The sequence below is a fragment of the Triticum dicoccoides genome, chromosome 4B (assembly GCF_002162155.2).
Source record: "Triticum dicoccoides isolate Atlit2015 ecotype Zavitan chromosome 4B, WEW_v2.0, whole genome shotgun sequence".
Taxonomy (NCBI): Eukaryota; Viridiplantae; Streptophyta; class Magnoliopsida; order Poales; family Poaceae; genus Triticum; species Triticum dicoccoides.
The window spans coordinates 375,859,917-375,876,318 of NC_041387.1; the positions used below are offsets into that span (position 1 = coordinate 375,859,917).

At 48.6% G+C, this 16,402-nt stretch overlaps 1 pseudogene; it reads left to right on the forward strand.

Moving 5' to 3' along the window:
* Positions 1 to 12,035: 12,035 nt before the first annotated feature.
* LOC119293635 overlaps positions 12,036 to 16,402 on the forward strand; it is a 26,604-nt pseudogene continuing 22,237 nt past the window's right edge.

Here is a 16,402-nt window from a genome sequence, read left to right on the forward strand (position 1 = left end):
TGCATGTCGATCGCACCAACAAGCAAAGACGGTCAACGCATGCGTGCATAGTTATCCAATATTCGTACATCTGCTCTGGCCGTACACACACGCATCAACCCACAAGCGAATCTTTCCTGCTACTTCTCTTCAGGCGTAAGGACCAAAGCAATCAGTACAGACTAGTAGTAGTGCTACTCCAATTCCTACTATGAAACGTGAAGCAACTAATACAAGGATTCGGATTTGAAAAAAAATCCCATGATGCGATCTGCAAGTCTCGGTGACCACATCAAAACAAAAGTAAAGGAGATGTACGCCCAGAGTTCCAAGCATGCATGTACCACCAAGCCGGCGTACACACGCACGTCATCCAGGGCAGGTCAAATCAAGGAGGAAAAAGACCAAGCCAAGTACATCAGTATACCGGTGTGGACACTTGATTGGGCTCGGGCTGAAGGAAAGAAAAACAGAACAGCCGCCACGTGTTGCCAGTCTTCCAGGATTCCCGTCGCATGCTGCCTCGTTTTAGCGGTCTACAAACCAGCCACGACGTGTTACTGTGTCTACACAGTGGATTAAATTCTCTGTTGGGATGATCAGCGCAGCACTACGCTGAACAACTCCGACCATGCACGCGCCTTGTGCAGAACAGGAAATCGTCAGCATATTTGATATGGAGGCTGTCTGTTGGTCTTGTTTACATAGGCCGCACCGGAATACGTCCAACGTTATCTAGTGCTGGTATCCGTCGTTCATCCGGAAAATAAATCAGGTGATATCCATCTAATCTATTTTTGTAAACATATCTATTCTATCAAGAACAGTATTCTGGCATGTATATTTTAACGTGTAGGACAAGGATTCATTATAAATGTGACATCATATCACGGGTACGGAGCGCTCGGCAGCACCATCTTACGACCAGCATCCGTCCGGACCGGTTTACATCAACAAAACGGCCGACTCGCCCGTCCGCGCCGACTTACAACGCTGGTGCCATCTCTCCCTGTCTCCACTGGCTTACAATGCCATGGTTGATTTATCGGTTGTCCGGGTGAATCAGGTGTTACCCCTCCTACGTATTTTATCAACACATACTTTCTGTGAGAACAATTACTCTGGCCTATATCCTTTTATACACAGGACAATTGCTCACTATGAAAGTGATGCCCTACCGCGGACGGCGCGCGCTAGCTGTTCTACACCGGCATCTGCGCATATCACGGTGATGAACCGGAACACACATCGCCGTCCCCCCGCAGTCCGGATTACATCAACAATGCCGTGGCTGGCTCGTCTGTCTGCGCCTGTGATTGACTCACCCGGCCGTGCCAACTGATAATGACGTAGCCGATTCATCGGTCTGCTCCCATGGCCGACTCGCCCGTCATGGATTTCAGCTTCACCGCAGTGATCATCAACTCTGCGACGGATAAATTCCGGCTCAACATATCCGGTGAAATCAATCCAATATATTTTTATATTATATATTTCTTTCTTTAAAAGAGTAATTACACCGGCTTGCAATATTATTTATGCAGGAGCAATCGTTCACTGAAAAAGATATGGCCGTGCCTTGGATATATAGCTCGCGCCACTATTATTATGTGCAAGTGCCGCCTCTAATACTATGGTCGTCTTTACTGTCCGTCTCTCGCGGCCTGGTCTACATCAACACACCGGGCCGCACCTGTCTGCATGAGCTGTTTATTGAATTTGAGCAAGTCACAGCTTGGGTAGCCCGGTTTTCTTTCAGCAAATTGGAGGCAAGTTATTATCAGCCGCTGTCTGCACTGGGTGGCTCAATTGGCAGGCGCACAATTCACCGCCACTACAATTTTGGTTAAATTCAAATCGCCAGTTGGAAGGAACCATTGGCCGAGTTGCTGACACGGCTCATACGGGATCAATTACAACCCGCCGCAGTCACCTCAACCCTCTGTGGATCCACATCGTGCTATCAACACCAATGATATACAACTTATGCCGGTTTACATCACGGTCACATATGGAGAGTCTCAAGCCAACTCCTCGAGTCACCTTTGAGACTCGGGGGCTACAAGGACATGACTCAGCAAATCTTGCCAGTTTCAGCAAATTTAAGAACCCCGGGACGATGGAGGGAAAGATAACCCGGTCCCGGAGGCTACTATTATTTGAAGGCCGTCAGAAAATTTCCGGCTTAGAAAGTATATGACAGTTACAGAATCCCGGCTCAATGAAGAAGTTCCGGATCATCAGAAAGGATTCCGGTTTACAATCCGGTTCAAGGGAAGTCAGTCTCACTGAAGCTCTCAAATATCCGGTTTACAATCCGGTTCAAGGGGAATTTGTCTCGCACGAAGCTTTGAAGCTCTCAAATCCGGTTCAACAATGTCCGGTTCAAAAAGGAATTAATTTCTCGCAAGTTCGAGTTGAAAGGCCGTCAGAAAATTTCCGGCTGAAAATGAAGATTCCGGTTTGCAATCCTGTTTAAGGGACGTCTGTTCTCCCACAAAGCTTTGAAGCTCTCACTATCCGGTTCAAGATCCCGGTTCAAGAAGAATTTATCTCTTGCAAAAAGGTTAAAAATTACCGAAGAGGACCTGCTGCCATGATGCGCGGTTCAAACATGGGTATCCTGCCTTATTGGCCTAACATATTATTGATCACATGGGGGCTTCTGCTTCATAAAGCGGGGTCTCTGTCTTTCTTATCATGCGTGGTTACATGGAGTGGCTCTGTTTTTAAAGCGGACTCCGGTTTACCCCTTGACATTTGCTTTTTATACATCACTGGGGGCCTTGGTCGTGTCCGAACCAACGCGACACCTTTTGATAGGCGACAGCCACCAGATCACTTGGGGACATGGTCAAGTCTGAACCAGTCATGCCTCTTGGTCGGCCTAAGGCCACAAAATCACTTGGGGGCTTGGTCAAACCCGAACCATTGCCACGCCTCTTGATCTGGCATATATGCCACGAATCATTTGGGGACCTGGCTGACTTGAATCATTGTCACTCCTATTGGGGGCTTGGTCCTGTCTGACCATGGTAATACCATCTGATCAGCTCAGTATAGCATATTTTTGCAAACGGTTTTTATCATTGCCTTTGCTTCCATATTTTTTTCATAACTATTATTTGATTTTTGTTGCATTTTTTAAACCGACAACGTTTTAATCCGGTTCAACTATCAATTACAAATTGACGGAACACGGTCAAGTCCTAATCCGGGGGCCATCTGCCCGGTTTGATTTTCTATTATCATCCTATTATGGAGTAAACTGGCGTTCATTAACCCGGCTTGACTTTCAATTACAAATTGTCAGTACATGACCAATTATAATCCCGGCGATTATTAATCCGGTCTGGTTCGACTACATGTCGCCAGTATTATATATGGATAATCCGGTGTCTATCATAACTCGTTGCGGTTTTATCATAAACCGACACAATATGGAAGGAGTTATCAGTACTCAAGATTGGGATTATCACCTTACTACAGAAAGTTGGTAAACCAGCGAGGTGATTCAATGTCACAGGTATGATATATTTCATATTTGATTGTTCTTAAGTGCAGCCTTGGTTATAAACCCAGGTTATATGTTGGGCATTATGACCAGTCCGGCGGTAAACCGCCAGGACACTTTAAACTTGTTGTATGCAGAAACAGGTTGAATAAAGCATGATTATAAATCGTCGGCGTTTATTAAACCGGCCTGGCTTTGGACTATAAGTCGCCAACATATATTTGGACTGCGCCATTGGAATTATGCGCTTATAAATCATTGGGTATATTATTCAAATAGCCAACATGGCTGGATTTCTATTTTGGTTATCAATAACCAGTATTATGATTAAGGTTTTCAAAGTCGCTTTAGCGCAATGGCTATCATATTATCAATGGATATGATTTTTATTCTACAATTGAAGGAATAGTCCCGAGTTGCTGCAGGCTTACAACCCGGCACTTGGGGGCTACATTATTTAAGTTGAGATTACATCAATTATGCAAGTCTCATGTCGCTGCAAGCATGCACCATGACACTTGGGGGCTAATGCAAAGTCATTCTTTGTTCATCTTATGGAAGACCCGACTCATCACATTATAATGAGCCGGCCCTTGGGGGCTACCAATTGCTCCTGTCAACAGTTGAAGGTACAAAGCTTTTTATTCATTATATTGAAGAGTCCACTGCTCAGTTGGTAAAGCACAAGGCTCTTAACCTTGTGGACGTGGATTCAAGTCCCATGATGAGGGTTACATCATATGATGTTATTTTCATTGAAGTATATATTAAAGTCCCAGCTCAATATTATCTTATTGAGCCGGCCCTTGGGGGCTACACATCATTGCTCAAATCTACATGATTATACCTACAAAGTCCCTGCTCATTATTGCATAATGACCCGGCTCTTGGGGACTACACTGGTTGAAGTTTTTATGAGTATAAGACAATTGCAAGTCCCAGGTTGCTGTAAGCATGATAACCCGGAACTTGGGGGCTACATAGTATGGAGTATTCAGTTTTTACTAGTCACTGGGATGAACAACATGGATTTCTTCTTAAGTAGCAGTATTTATATTGAAGCAAGTCTTAAGCCATCACTTTGTTTTGCTCAAGACTTGGGGGCTACAGGTATTATATTATTATCGAAGAACTATTTTCAAATTCTCTGTTTTGAGCAAACTGGATTAACCCGGCGTCACCAATCATTATGACCTTGTGTCTGTAACCCGGCGTCATCAACAATCATGACCTGAAATTATCAGTTTTTATAACCAGACAATGGTGGTAATCATAAACCGGCAAGTTTTACATCTTCAAGCCAGCTGGATATCAGTTGAATATTTCAGAGACTAATATTTTTGTCAAGTCAAAGCGTTCGAAGGCCGGTTCAAATGGATTCTTTATTTACAAATATCTTCTGCAAGCAAATTGATTATGAAGATGGTTATTAACTTGGAAGGAAGAAATGACAAGGATTTAAGGATAATCAAGTGCCAGCTTACAAGTATATTTAAACCGGAGCACAACCCGACAAATTTGTTCTTGTTGCAGATCAGTTTAACATGGATGAATCCAAATTAAACTGGGGGCTAATGTCGGGGATATACCCCGCGGTATAAACCGCCGGATGTATGACCCGGCTAGAGTTTGGCGATTCACTGGCAACCCACTTGGACATGGCGGTTTACGGTTCATTGGTAGTCCGGCAGGCGGGTCAGAGGAGCGACAAGACCCGGTGGCCCAGCGGGCGGTTTATGGAAGGCCGGATCATGCTATGGTGGGCCGGTTTAAGAGAAAAGGCGTGAGGAATATTTACTTTACAAGGAAGACCCAAACTTGTATCCGGTTTGTATTAGAAGGGAGACTAGTCCTAATCCTAATAGGACTCCACATGTAACCCGCCCCTTCAACATATATAAGGAGGGGCAGGGCTCCTCAAAGAGGGACAGACAAGAATCAATAATCTCTAGGGCTAGACACAAAGAGGAGAGCCGGTTTACGGCGACTCCCTCGTGATGATAATGAGACCTAGCCTCAAACAGCATGTAGGGTTTTTACCGGATGATGTTTCCCGGGGCCCGGAGCTGTCTAAACCCTTGTCTTGTGTTGCGTCTCTCGATTCCGCTCAACCCCTCTCAAGCTACCACATAGATGCGTTGGCCTCGCGACTAAGTCCTGACACTAAGGACATCTGACGTGACAATTCCATGACAGAGATAGATCGAGATGCTTAATAGGACTATCACAAAGCACATACCTTGACAAAGTTTTGAAGAAATTCAAAAATGGGTGAGTCAAAGAAAGGGTTCTTGTCTGTGTTGCAAGGTGTGAAGTTGAGTAAGACTCAAAGCCCGACCACGACAGAAAATGGAGAGAAAATGAAAGTAATTCCCTATGCCTCAGCCATAGGTTCTATAAAGTATGTCATGCTGTGTACCGGACCTGTTTTATGTCTTGCCAATGATTTTGGCAAGGGGGTACGATAGTTATCCAGGATTAGATCACTAGACAGCGGTAAAAATTATCCTTAGAGGACTAAGGAAATATTTCTCGGTTATGGTGGTCATAAAGAGTTCGTCGTAAAGCGTTACATCGATGCAAGCTTTTACACCGATCCAGATGACTCCGAGTCTCAATCTGGATACGTATTGAAAGTGGGAGTAATTAGCTAGAGTAGTTCCATGTAGAGCATTGTAGACATAGAAATTTGCGAAATACATACGGATCTATATGTGGCAGACCCGTTGAAAGGATCGAGAAGAGGTGTCTAGAGGGGGGTGATTAGACCCTCAACAAGTAAAGATAGCAGTTTTTAAGTTTTTCAAGTTGAGGTTGGAAATTAGCACAATTTCAAACATTCACAATACAATTTAAGCAAGCATGCAAAGAGTATATGAGCAGTAGAAAGTAAAGCATGAAACTTGCAAGAAGGTAAAGGGATGGGATTGGAGTGTGCAAATGCAATTGGAATCACGGAGATTTTTGGCGTGGTTCCGGTAGGTGGTGCTATCGTACATCCACATTGGTGGAGACTTAAACCCACGAAGGGTAACGGTTGCGCGAGTCCACGGAGGGTTCCACCCACGAAGGGTCCATGAAGAAGCAACCTTGTCTATCCCACCATGGCCATCGCCCACGAAGGACTTGCCTCATTTGGGTAGATCTTCACGAAGTAGGCGATCTCCTTGCCGTTACAAACTCCTTGGTTCAACTCCACAATCTTGACAGAGGCTCCCAAGTGACACCTAACCAATCTAGGAGACACCACTCTCCAAAAGGTAATAGATGGTGTGTTTATGATGAACTCCTTGCTCTTGTGCTTCAAATGATAGTCTCCCCAACACTCAACTCTCTCTCACAGATTTGGCTATGGTGGAAAGATTATTTGAGTGGAAAGAAACTTGGGTAAGGCTAGAGATCTAGATTCTTGTGGTTGGATTGGAATGTCTTGGTCTCAACACATGAATGTGGTTCTCTCTCAGAAAATGAATGCTGGAAGTGTAGGCATGTTCTGATGGCTCTCCTCACGAATGAAGAGTGGGTGGACGGGTGTATATAGCCTCCGCATAAAATCTAGCCGTTACACATAGATTCCCAAACTCGATGAGACCAAATAGTGAAACTCGGTCAGACCGATCTGGTTCAAAATGTGAATGTTAGAGTTTTTGGTGGGACCGACAAGGTCAACTCGGTGGGACCAATGTGCTAGGGTTAGGGTAAAACCTCAACTCGGTTTGACCGATTACACAAACTCGGTGAGACAGATTTTGATAATAAGCAAACAGAGAGTTGGTCAGGCAAACTCGGTGGGACCGATTGGATATTTCGGTGGGACCAAAATTATTGTAACAGGCAACAAAGAGTTTGCAAGCCCATCTCAGTGAGACCGAGATCCCATCGGTGAGACCGAACTTATTAGGGTTTCTGGAAGTGGCTATGTCAAATGAACTCGGTGGCGCCGGATAGATAAAATCGGTGGGGCAGAGTTTGACTTTAGGTTTAGGAAATATATGGAAATGAGAAAGTGGTTGAGGGCTTTGGAGCACATCACTAAGCACTTTGAGCAAGCAAGCCATTAAGCAACACCTCATCCCCTTTTAATAGTATTGGCTTTCCTATGGACTCAATGTGATCTTGGATCACTAAAATGAAAATGTAGAGTCTTGAGATTTTGCCAATGTTTGTCCTTAGCATCTTGAAGGGGTTCCACATCCTCTTGTCCATGCCACTCCAGTGTTGAACTTATCTGAAATATACTAGATGAAAAATTAGTCCAACAAGAGATATGTTGACATCAATTACCAAAATCACCCAGGGAGCACTTGTGCTTTCACCCATTGGCTAAACCTCTCTCACAAGCAAAACATGATCACACCTTAGTTCTCTTTGGGTGTTAATCACATAGCAACGTGAACTAGATTATTGACTCTAGTAAACTCTTTGGGTATTGGTCACATGGCGATGTGAACTATGGGTGTTAATCATATGACGATGTGAACTAGATTACTGACTCTAGTGCAAGTGGGAGACTGAAGGAAATATGCCCTAGAGGCAATAATAAAATTGTTATTTTATATTTCCTTATTCATGATAAATGTTTATTATTCATGCTAGAATTGTATTGATCGGAAACTTAAATACATGTGTGAATACATAGACAAACACTGTATCCCTAGTGAGCCTCTACTTGACTAGCTCGTTGATCAAAGATGGTTAAGGTTTCCTAACCATGGACATGAGTTGTCATTTGATATCGGGATCACATCATTAGAAGAATGATATGATGGACAAGACCCATCGTTAGCTTGGCATATTGATTGTTCAGTTTTATTGCTATTGCTTTCTTCATGTCAAATACATATTCCTTCGACTATGAGATTATGCAACTCCTGGATACCGGAGGAATGCCTTGTGTGCTATCAAACATCACAACATAACTGGGTGATTATAAAGATGCTCTACAGGTATCTCCGAAGGTGTTTGTTGAGTTGGCATAGATCAAGATTAGGATTTTTCACTCCGAGTTTCTGAGAGGTATCTCTAGGCCCTCTCGATAATACACATCATAAGAAGCCTTGCAAGCAAAGTGACTAATGAGTTAGTTACAGGATGATGTATTACGAAACGAGTAAAGAGACTTGACGGCAATGAGATTGAACTAGCTATGAAGATATCGATGATCGAATCTCGAGCAAGTAACATACTAATAGACAAAGGGAATAACATATGTTGTCATAACGGTTCGACCGATAAAGATCTTCGTAGAATATGTAGGAGCCAATATGAGCATCCAGGTTCCGCTATTTGTTATTGACCGAAGAGGTGTCTCAGTCAAGTCTACATAGTTCTCGAACCCGTAGGGTTCGCATGCTTAACGTTCGATGACGATATTGTATTATATGAGTTATGTGATTTGGTGACCGAATGTTGTTCGGAGTCCTGGATGAGATCACAGAACATGACAAGGAGTCTCGAAATGGTCGAGAGGTAAAGATTGATATATAGGACGATAGTATTCGGACACGGGAAGTGTTCCGGAGTGTATCGGGTAATTATCGGAGTACCGGTGGGTTACCGGAACCCCCGGGGGGGATATATGGGCCATATGGGCCATGAGAGGGGAGCACACCAGCCCACAAGGGCTGGCGCACCCCCCATGACAGGTTGCCGAATAGGAGAAGGAGAAGAGGGGGTTCTCCCCCCTTCCTTCTCTTCTTCCCTCTTCCTTTCTTCTCCGGTGAAAAAAAGGAAGGGGGGGGGGGCACTTGGGGAAACCCCAAGCAAGATCCGGATCCTTCTTGGGGCACCCCTGGCTGCCTCTCCTCCCCTCCCACCTATATATATGTGGGGAGGGGGCGCCTAGAACACACAACATCAATTGTTAACCGTGTGCGGCGCCCCCTTCCATAGTTTACACCCCCGGTCATATTCTCGCGGTGCTTAGGCAAATCCCTGCGCGGATCACTTCAGCATCATCGTTAACACGCTGTCGTGCTGACGGAACTCATCTACTTCCTCGACATCTTGCTGGATCAAGAGGACGAGTGACGTCATCGAGCTGAACATGTGCAGAACTCGAAGGTGCTGTATGTTAGGTACTTGATCGGTCGGAGCTAGAAGAAGTTTGACTACATCAACCGTATTTTTGAATGCTTCCGTTTTCGGTCTAGGAGGGTACGTAGACATACTCCCCCCCCCCCCTCGTTGCTATGCATCTCCATGGATAGATCATTGCGTGTGCGTAGATTTTTTTTTGTTTTCCATGCAACATTTCCCAACAGACAAAAGTTGTGGGTAGAGTTTAATAAGAAATTTGTTGAAAATAAAAAATAAATTATTGCTGAGATGGCACTATTGCTGATGTGGACAGTGTGCATGTTGAAAGAATTGGTAGCAGTGAGGATCAACTTCTTAAGAAGGTAAGATGTGAAAGAGAAGGGAGTTCTATGCTGGGCGATATATTCTTAGAGCTAATATTATCAGGAGTCATAAAACTTGCTATGCATGTTCAGTTTAGTGCCAAAACTTTGAAAATACGGATTTGTGGTCACTCAACTTGCATTATGGTGCAAATACGGTCACAAAGTGCATATGCGGGCGTATCCGCCGCTTGTGTGGCATGACATGCGTGCATGGCCCCGCTGGCAGTGACTATTGGTGCTGGAGGCGCTAGTGTGACGTCATACTTTGTGACCGTATTTGCACGATAATGCAAGCTGAGTGACCACAAATACGTATTTTCAAAGTTTTGGCACTAAACTGAACATGCATAGTAAGTTTTATGACTCCTGATGATATTAGCTCTATTCTTAACTCCGAGTACTATTGCTTTTGGATGTGGACAGATACGCACCGGTGTGGTATGTGTGGTGGGAACGTCGTCAACTGACTCGCGGCGAGTAGCTTCTTGAGCTAGGCAGATCAGCCCGGGCAATATCCACGTTGGCAAAAAAATTCTCAAGAGCAAAGAGGAAGGATGGTGGTCGTATTCAGCATAATGGATGGGTAAAGCCACCATAAGGATGTGTTAAATTAAACATGAACGTCGCGTTTGATTCAGACAGTGGATCAGGAGGATCCTAAGCAATTCTTCGCGACGCAAATGACACTTTCCTGGCTGCCTCATGCAGTCACATACCGTTGGCCAGAGGACTTCGAGATAGCCACATTTTGGCAGGTAACATCGGATGCCACAATCTTGTGGTTGAAGCTGACTGCATGGGAGTCATTGAGGTGATGTAGAGTGGCGAAAACTTCCTTAGTCTGGCAGCAACAATTTTTGAGGAGTGTACCTTTTTATGTCGTAACTTCAACTCGGTGAAGTTTAATCATTGTCCTAGGAAAACCAATATGGTGGCATATGTACCAGCTAGCAAAGTGGCTCGCGAACCTTGCATGGAATTACGAGCCTCCATGTTTTCTGGTTGATGCTTTATGAAATGATGTATCAATTCTTTCAGATGAAGTATAACATTTCCCTAAAAAAAAGTATCGGGTGAAAACAACAACTAATGCAAACTTGGAATATGGGCCATTAGATCAACCAGGAACGCCATCGATCAAACGCAGCATTATAATCAGCCACTTACACGCGATTTTGTGTAATCCCTGCTCTTGAGGAAATGGTGTTTGGTTGTCTTTATCTCAGAAATTTACTTTGGCACAGGGAAGCATATGCTGCTGCTATCGGAACCAGCTAGCAAAGTGGCTCGCGAACCTTGCATGGAATTACGAGCCTCCATGTTTTCTGGTTGATGCTTTATGAAATGATGTATCAATTCTTTCAGATGAAATATAACATTTCCCTAAAAAAAGTATTGGTGAAAACAACAACTAATGCAAACTTGGAATATGGGCCATTAGATCAACCAGGAACGACATCGATCAAACGCAGCATTATAATCAGCCACTTACACGCGATTTTGTATAATCCCTGCTCTTGAGGAAATGGCGTTTGGTTGTCTTTATCTCAGAAATTTACTTTGGCACATGGAAGCATATGCTGCTGCTATCGGAAAAAAACATTTCAAAATTTCAGAAGGTTCCGAACAAAAATTGGATGCATACATCTCGATATTCTATGTCCACATGCCAAGTTTTACAGAAAATTGATATTTTTGTGGCTTGTGTAAAAGCAAAAAATGTCTCATGAAAGTTCTTTTTAACACTGAATTTTGTCATTTTCACATGCGGCATAAAAGTTACCGGTTTTTCGAGAAACGACTTTGTGAGCACGTAGAATGTCAAGATGTACGCGTGAAATTTGTTGTCTTAATTTTGTGATATTTCTAAATATGTTTAAAACACATTTTAATAAACCAGGAGCATATGCTCCCAACTACCAAAACGCCCTTCTCCGAATACCTTTTTTAGGCAAAAGGTAAATAAATAAATAAAATAACTCACGCATGTCATCGGACCAGCTACACGCTTCTGCGATATGGGCCAGCAAACCGAGATAGAAAAAGAAAAGTGAAGGCCCAGGAAGGCGCAAGGAAACCCTAAGCTACCGAGCTATAAAAGCCGCCCGCGCCGCCCCTCCCGCAAACCCTTGCACCCCCTGCGCCTCCACCATAGCCACACACCACAGGTAGGGGAGGGAGGAGAGAAGAGGAAGCCGAGAGGCGGCGGCGGAGATGGTTTCCCTGAAGCTGCAGAAGCGGCTCGCCTCGAGCATGCTCAAGTGCGGCAAGGGCAAGGCCTGGCTCGACCCCAATGAGGTCAACGAGATCTCCATGGACAAGTTCTCTTGTTGTGGTAGCATGACGAGTTTGGTGGCTTTTGATCGGTGGTTTAGTTGCGGTGATGATATGTGGCATCGGGTTGGAGCCGTTTGGATTGTCTTCGATTAATTAGGCATCGAATCATGAATGCTTTTGCGGTGTGAAACATTAGACCTATATAGGAACACTTCGATTAGTTTTTAATACATATTTTTTAGAATGATGAAATCCGTAGTATGTAGCCTATATATGGTCTTGCCTCTCTGTTGTGGTGGGTGCACGACAGATGCCATGGGATGGCTAAAGAGAAGAGGAGGCTCGAGGGTACTGGTGGGCTCCAGGGGCGAGGTTGGCATGAGCGAGCGCCGGACGCAAGACATACCCAGGTTCGGGGCTTTCTGGAGAGATAATACCCCTAGTCCTGCCGAGTGTGGTTTATATGTAACAGTACAGAGTTGCTCCTGAAGCTGTATCCTGATGAATGCTATATGATACTAGCCTCATGTATGTGTGTGTGGCCGAAGCGAGCAAGCATGCTCTAGTGGCCGAATGAGTGTGGCGTGGTGTGTGAGTCCCTGGATGGATGGACGTGTGAGCGTGGCCAAATGAGGCTGAGTGTGTGGCCTCCCCTGGGTCACTTTATATACTAGTGCCCAGGGACAAGGGGTGGCCCACACACCCACTACACTACTGAGTTATCATACGATGATGCATGCTACAGTGCATCACTATTGGAGCGCAGTGAAGTGTCACAGGATGCAGGAACAGTGCTGACTGCTCATCTACAGTGCTCCACTTTAGAGCATGGCCGTCATGTCTGCGCAAGTCCGTCTTAGTTGACTTGGCCAGATTCCAGCCGGACGGGCTCAACCTGGACGGGGATCAAACCGGACAGCTCAACCCGGACAGGGTCAACCCGGCCGAGGTCAACCCGGCCGAGGTCAACCCAGACAGGTCAACCCGGCCAAGGTCAACTCGGCTAGGGTCAACCCGGCCAAGGTCAACCCGACCAGGGTCAACCCGGACAGATCAACCCAGCCAAGGTCAACGCAGACAGGTCAACCCGGACAGGTCAACTCGGCCAGGGTCAACCCGGCCAAAGTCAAACCGCCAGATTCCAGCCAGCCAGGGGGCACTCCCCTGGCGATGTTTTGAAGTGTCGCTTCGCCGTCTTGGGCATACTCGGGGGTCATCCCCACGACAGTAGCCTCCGAGCTTCCGGGCAACTTGGAGAAGTTGTGTGGAGGGTTTTAGCGGGTGTCGATGTAGTAGATGGTGTCGAAGATGCAGGTTGCAGCTGGCGGCGGGCGTGCAACAGGCGTGGCGTGTTTCGAGTGGGGGCGCGCAAGCGCACCCACTGGGTGTAGCCTCCGAGCCTCCAGGCAACATGGAAAAGTTGGGCGGAGGGTCTTGTTGTTGATGATGAAGCCGATGGTGACGTCGAGGGCGCCGGGCGTGGACACGAAGTCCGCCGACTGGAGGGCGCGGGGCCCTGCCGGATGGGGACGCGGAGTCCGCCGACTTAGTGGGGGCGCGCGAGCGGACCCACTGGGTGTAGCCTCCGGGCAACTTGTAAAAGTTGGGTGGAGGGTCATCGCTGTTGTTGATGAGGAAGCCGACAGTGACGTCTAGGGCGCCGGGCGCGGACACGGAGTCCGCTGGCTGGAGGGCGCGGGGCCCTGCTGGATGGGGACGTAGAGTCCATCGACTGAGTGGGGGCGCGCGAGCGCACCCACTGGGTGTAGCCTCCGAGCCTCCGGGCAACTTGGAAAAGTTGGGCGGAGGGTCTTTGCTGTTGTTGAAGCGGATGGTGGCGTCAGAAATGCCGGTTGTAGCCGGCGTCGGGCCTGCAACCTACATGTAGCCTCCGAGCCTCCAAGCGAGGAGGGGGTTCCTCACAGAGATGTTAATGCAAAAGACATGGTTAGTCTGCGCAGGTATATTAAATATTTGCTTTTAGCGGTGCTAGTTTTATGCAGAGGATGATGACTCGGTTTCGTCCGAGCCCCCTTCATTCTTTTTCATGTCCCCTCCGCCCTTTGGTTTTGCCTCTTGTTAGCTAGACGACCCGGAGCTGGTCTGTAGCTGTTACGAAGAGTGGCCGCAGAGTGGAGCATACAATACTCGGACTACAGGAGCAAATTCGACAGAGTAGATACTCATAAAGGAAACGACCGGGTTGCCCAAGCCGTCTTCTCCTGGACGTCTTCACGCGTGGGGTGACCTCAAGCTTTTGCTCCCGTTTAGCCGGACAGCCGCGTGGTGGTCTATGGCTGAGAGTGGGCCTTCGGTACCGTATGCGCGACTAAGCCGTCTACAGGAATGAACGTATGGGGCCGAGCGGCCAGCCTCTGGGCCGAGACTAGCTGGCGCCGGGGTGAACAGTAGTGCAACTGTAAAGAAGCGGAGGTGGTCCCCGAGTGTCACTCAGGATTATCCGTGTTTGCGCGTGGCACAGAAGTATGCGGGTGAGGAGCTCACATTGATTTTTGTGTAGACGAGGTGGAGGTTGTCGAAGATAGCCGGCGCGGTTTGGTGCTCGCGGAGCGCGCCGGCGCATCCACTGGGATAGTCTTCGAGCCTCCGGGTGCTCGAATGGGGGTCCCGGCCGGTCAGGCCCGACCGGCCAAGCGTCGAGGCGGATGAGCGGCCGGGCCGGGTAGGCACAGCAAGCCAGGCGTCTAGGCGGGCAGGATCGTCGGGCGAGCTCTCCAGCCGGCCCGATGTCGAAGTAAGCGGGCAGGCCAATAGGCCACGCGGGTATAGCTCATGATCTTTTTTCTTTTTCTATCCGGCAGCATTTTTTTAGCCAGCTTGGATACTTTTTTTCTCTGTTCTTTCTTCAGGGCGGGATGCAGCTAGCCAAAGCAGGGGGACTCGCGGGCGGCGGCGAGCGGGCCAGCTGGTGGCACGCGAAGGGGAGGAGCCGACAACGGCCGGGTAGGGCGCGAGCCGGCCCGGGAGGAGGGCAGTGCCGGCCAGCACGGGGAAGTTAGCCAGCGCGGGCCGGGGGCGGAGCAGGGTCGGCCGGGTGGCGTAGAGGGCGCGAGCTGGCCAACGTCGCATGCGACCCAGAGCCGGCCGGGGCCGGGCGGAGTCAGCGCGGGGAGGAGACCGAAGCGGGGGGAGGCAGCAGCGGGACAGGCGCGAGGCCACATGGCAGGGGAGCCGGACGGAGCGGCCACCTGACCCGGAGGTCGGAGGGGGTGAGTCCGGCCATCCGAGATGCAGGCAAGGCGGCGAGCGGGCGAATCCGGCAAGCAGGCATGCGGCGGCCAGCGGGAGGCCGTGGAGCGTGGAGCTGAGCGGCGCGACGCGGCGAGGCCATGTGCTGGTGGAGGAGGCCTACAGCCGAACGCGGCAGCATGATGGGAGCGGACGAGAGGAGTCGGGCATGGCCTGAAGCAGGGTGTCCCGAGCAGCAGTGACGCAGGCGAGGACGCGCGGGAAGATGGTGCAGCCCAGCAGAGGCGGAGCTAGTTGGAGGAGGCGACGCGGTGGACGGAGGCGGCGATGCGGGAGGAGCGGGACCCGGCGCGGGAGGCGGCGAGCCGGTCAGCCGGCGTGCGGGAGACCGGGACCCAGGCAAGGCGGCGGGCGGGCGGAGCCAACGCGCGGAGCAGCGACCCGGCCAGCCGGCGTCAGGCGCGGCGAGACTGCGCGCGCGTGCGGTGGGTGGAGCAGGTGGTGCGGACAGGAGGATAGGCGGAGCCGGACCCGACAGTGGCGACGAGCCGGACGCGGGAGAGGAGCAGCGGCTGAGCGGGATGACGCAGGCGAAGCAGCGTGCAGGGGCGGGCGAAGCGGAGCGCAGGCGAGGCAACACGGCGGCGCGCCCGCATGGGCAGAGAAGAGCAGAGGCGAGCAGATATGCAGTGTAAAGCCAATGTGTGGCTTGTGTACGGGGTTCATCCGAGTAGTGTATAACCATGGTCTGACTCATGTACAAGCATTATACGGGCATCATCCAATTTGTGTATGATCACTGTATGGCTTGCTTTGGCTGGTGCATGGATAGCGTACGAGCTAGCGTGTAAGTGGGCAGGGGCAGCTGCAGCAGATGGCGGCGAAGTCCAAGGAGGAGAGCGCGAAACGGGCGACAAGGCAAGTGGCGTGCACGAGGAAGGCGGTGACGGAGCGACGCGGAGCCGCGACAAACGGCTGGTGTTGCTGCGAAGGTGACCAAGAGGGCGAGGCCGACGAC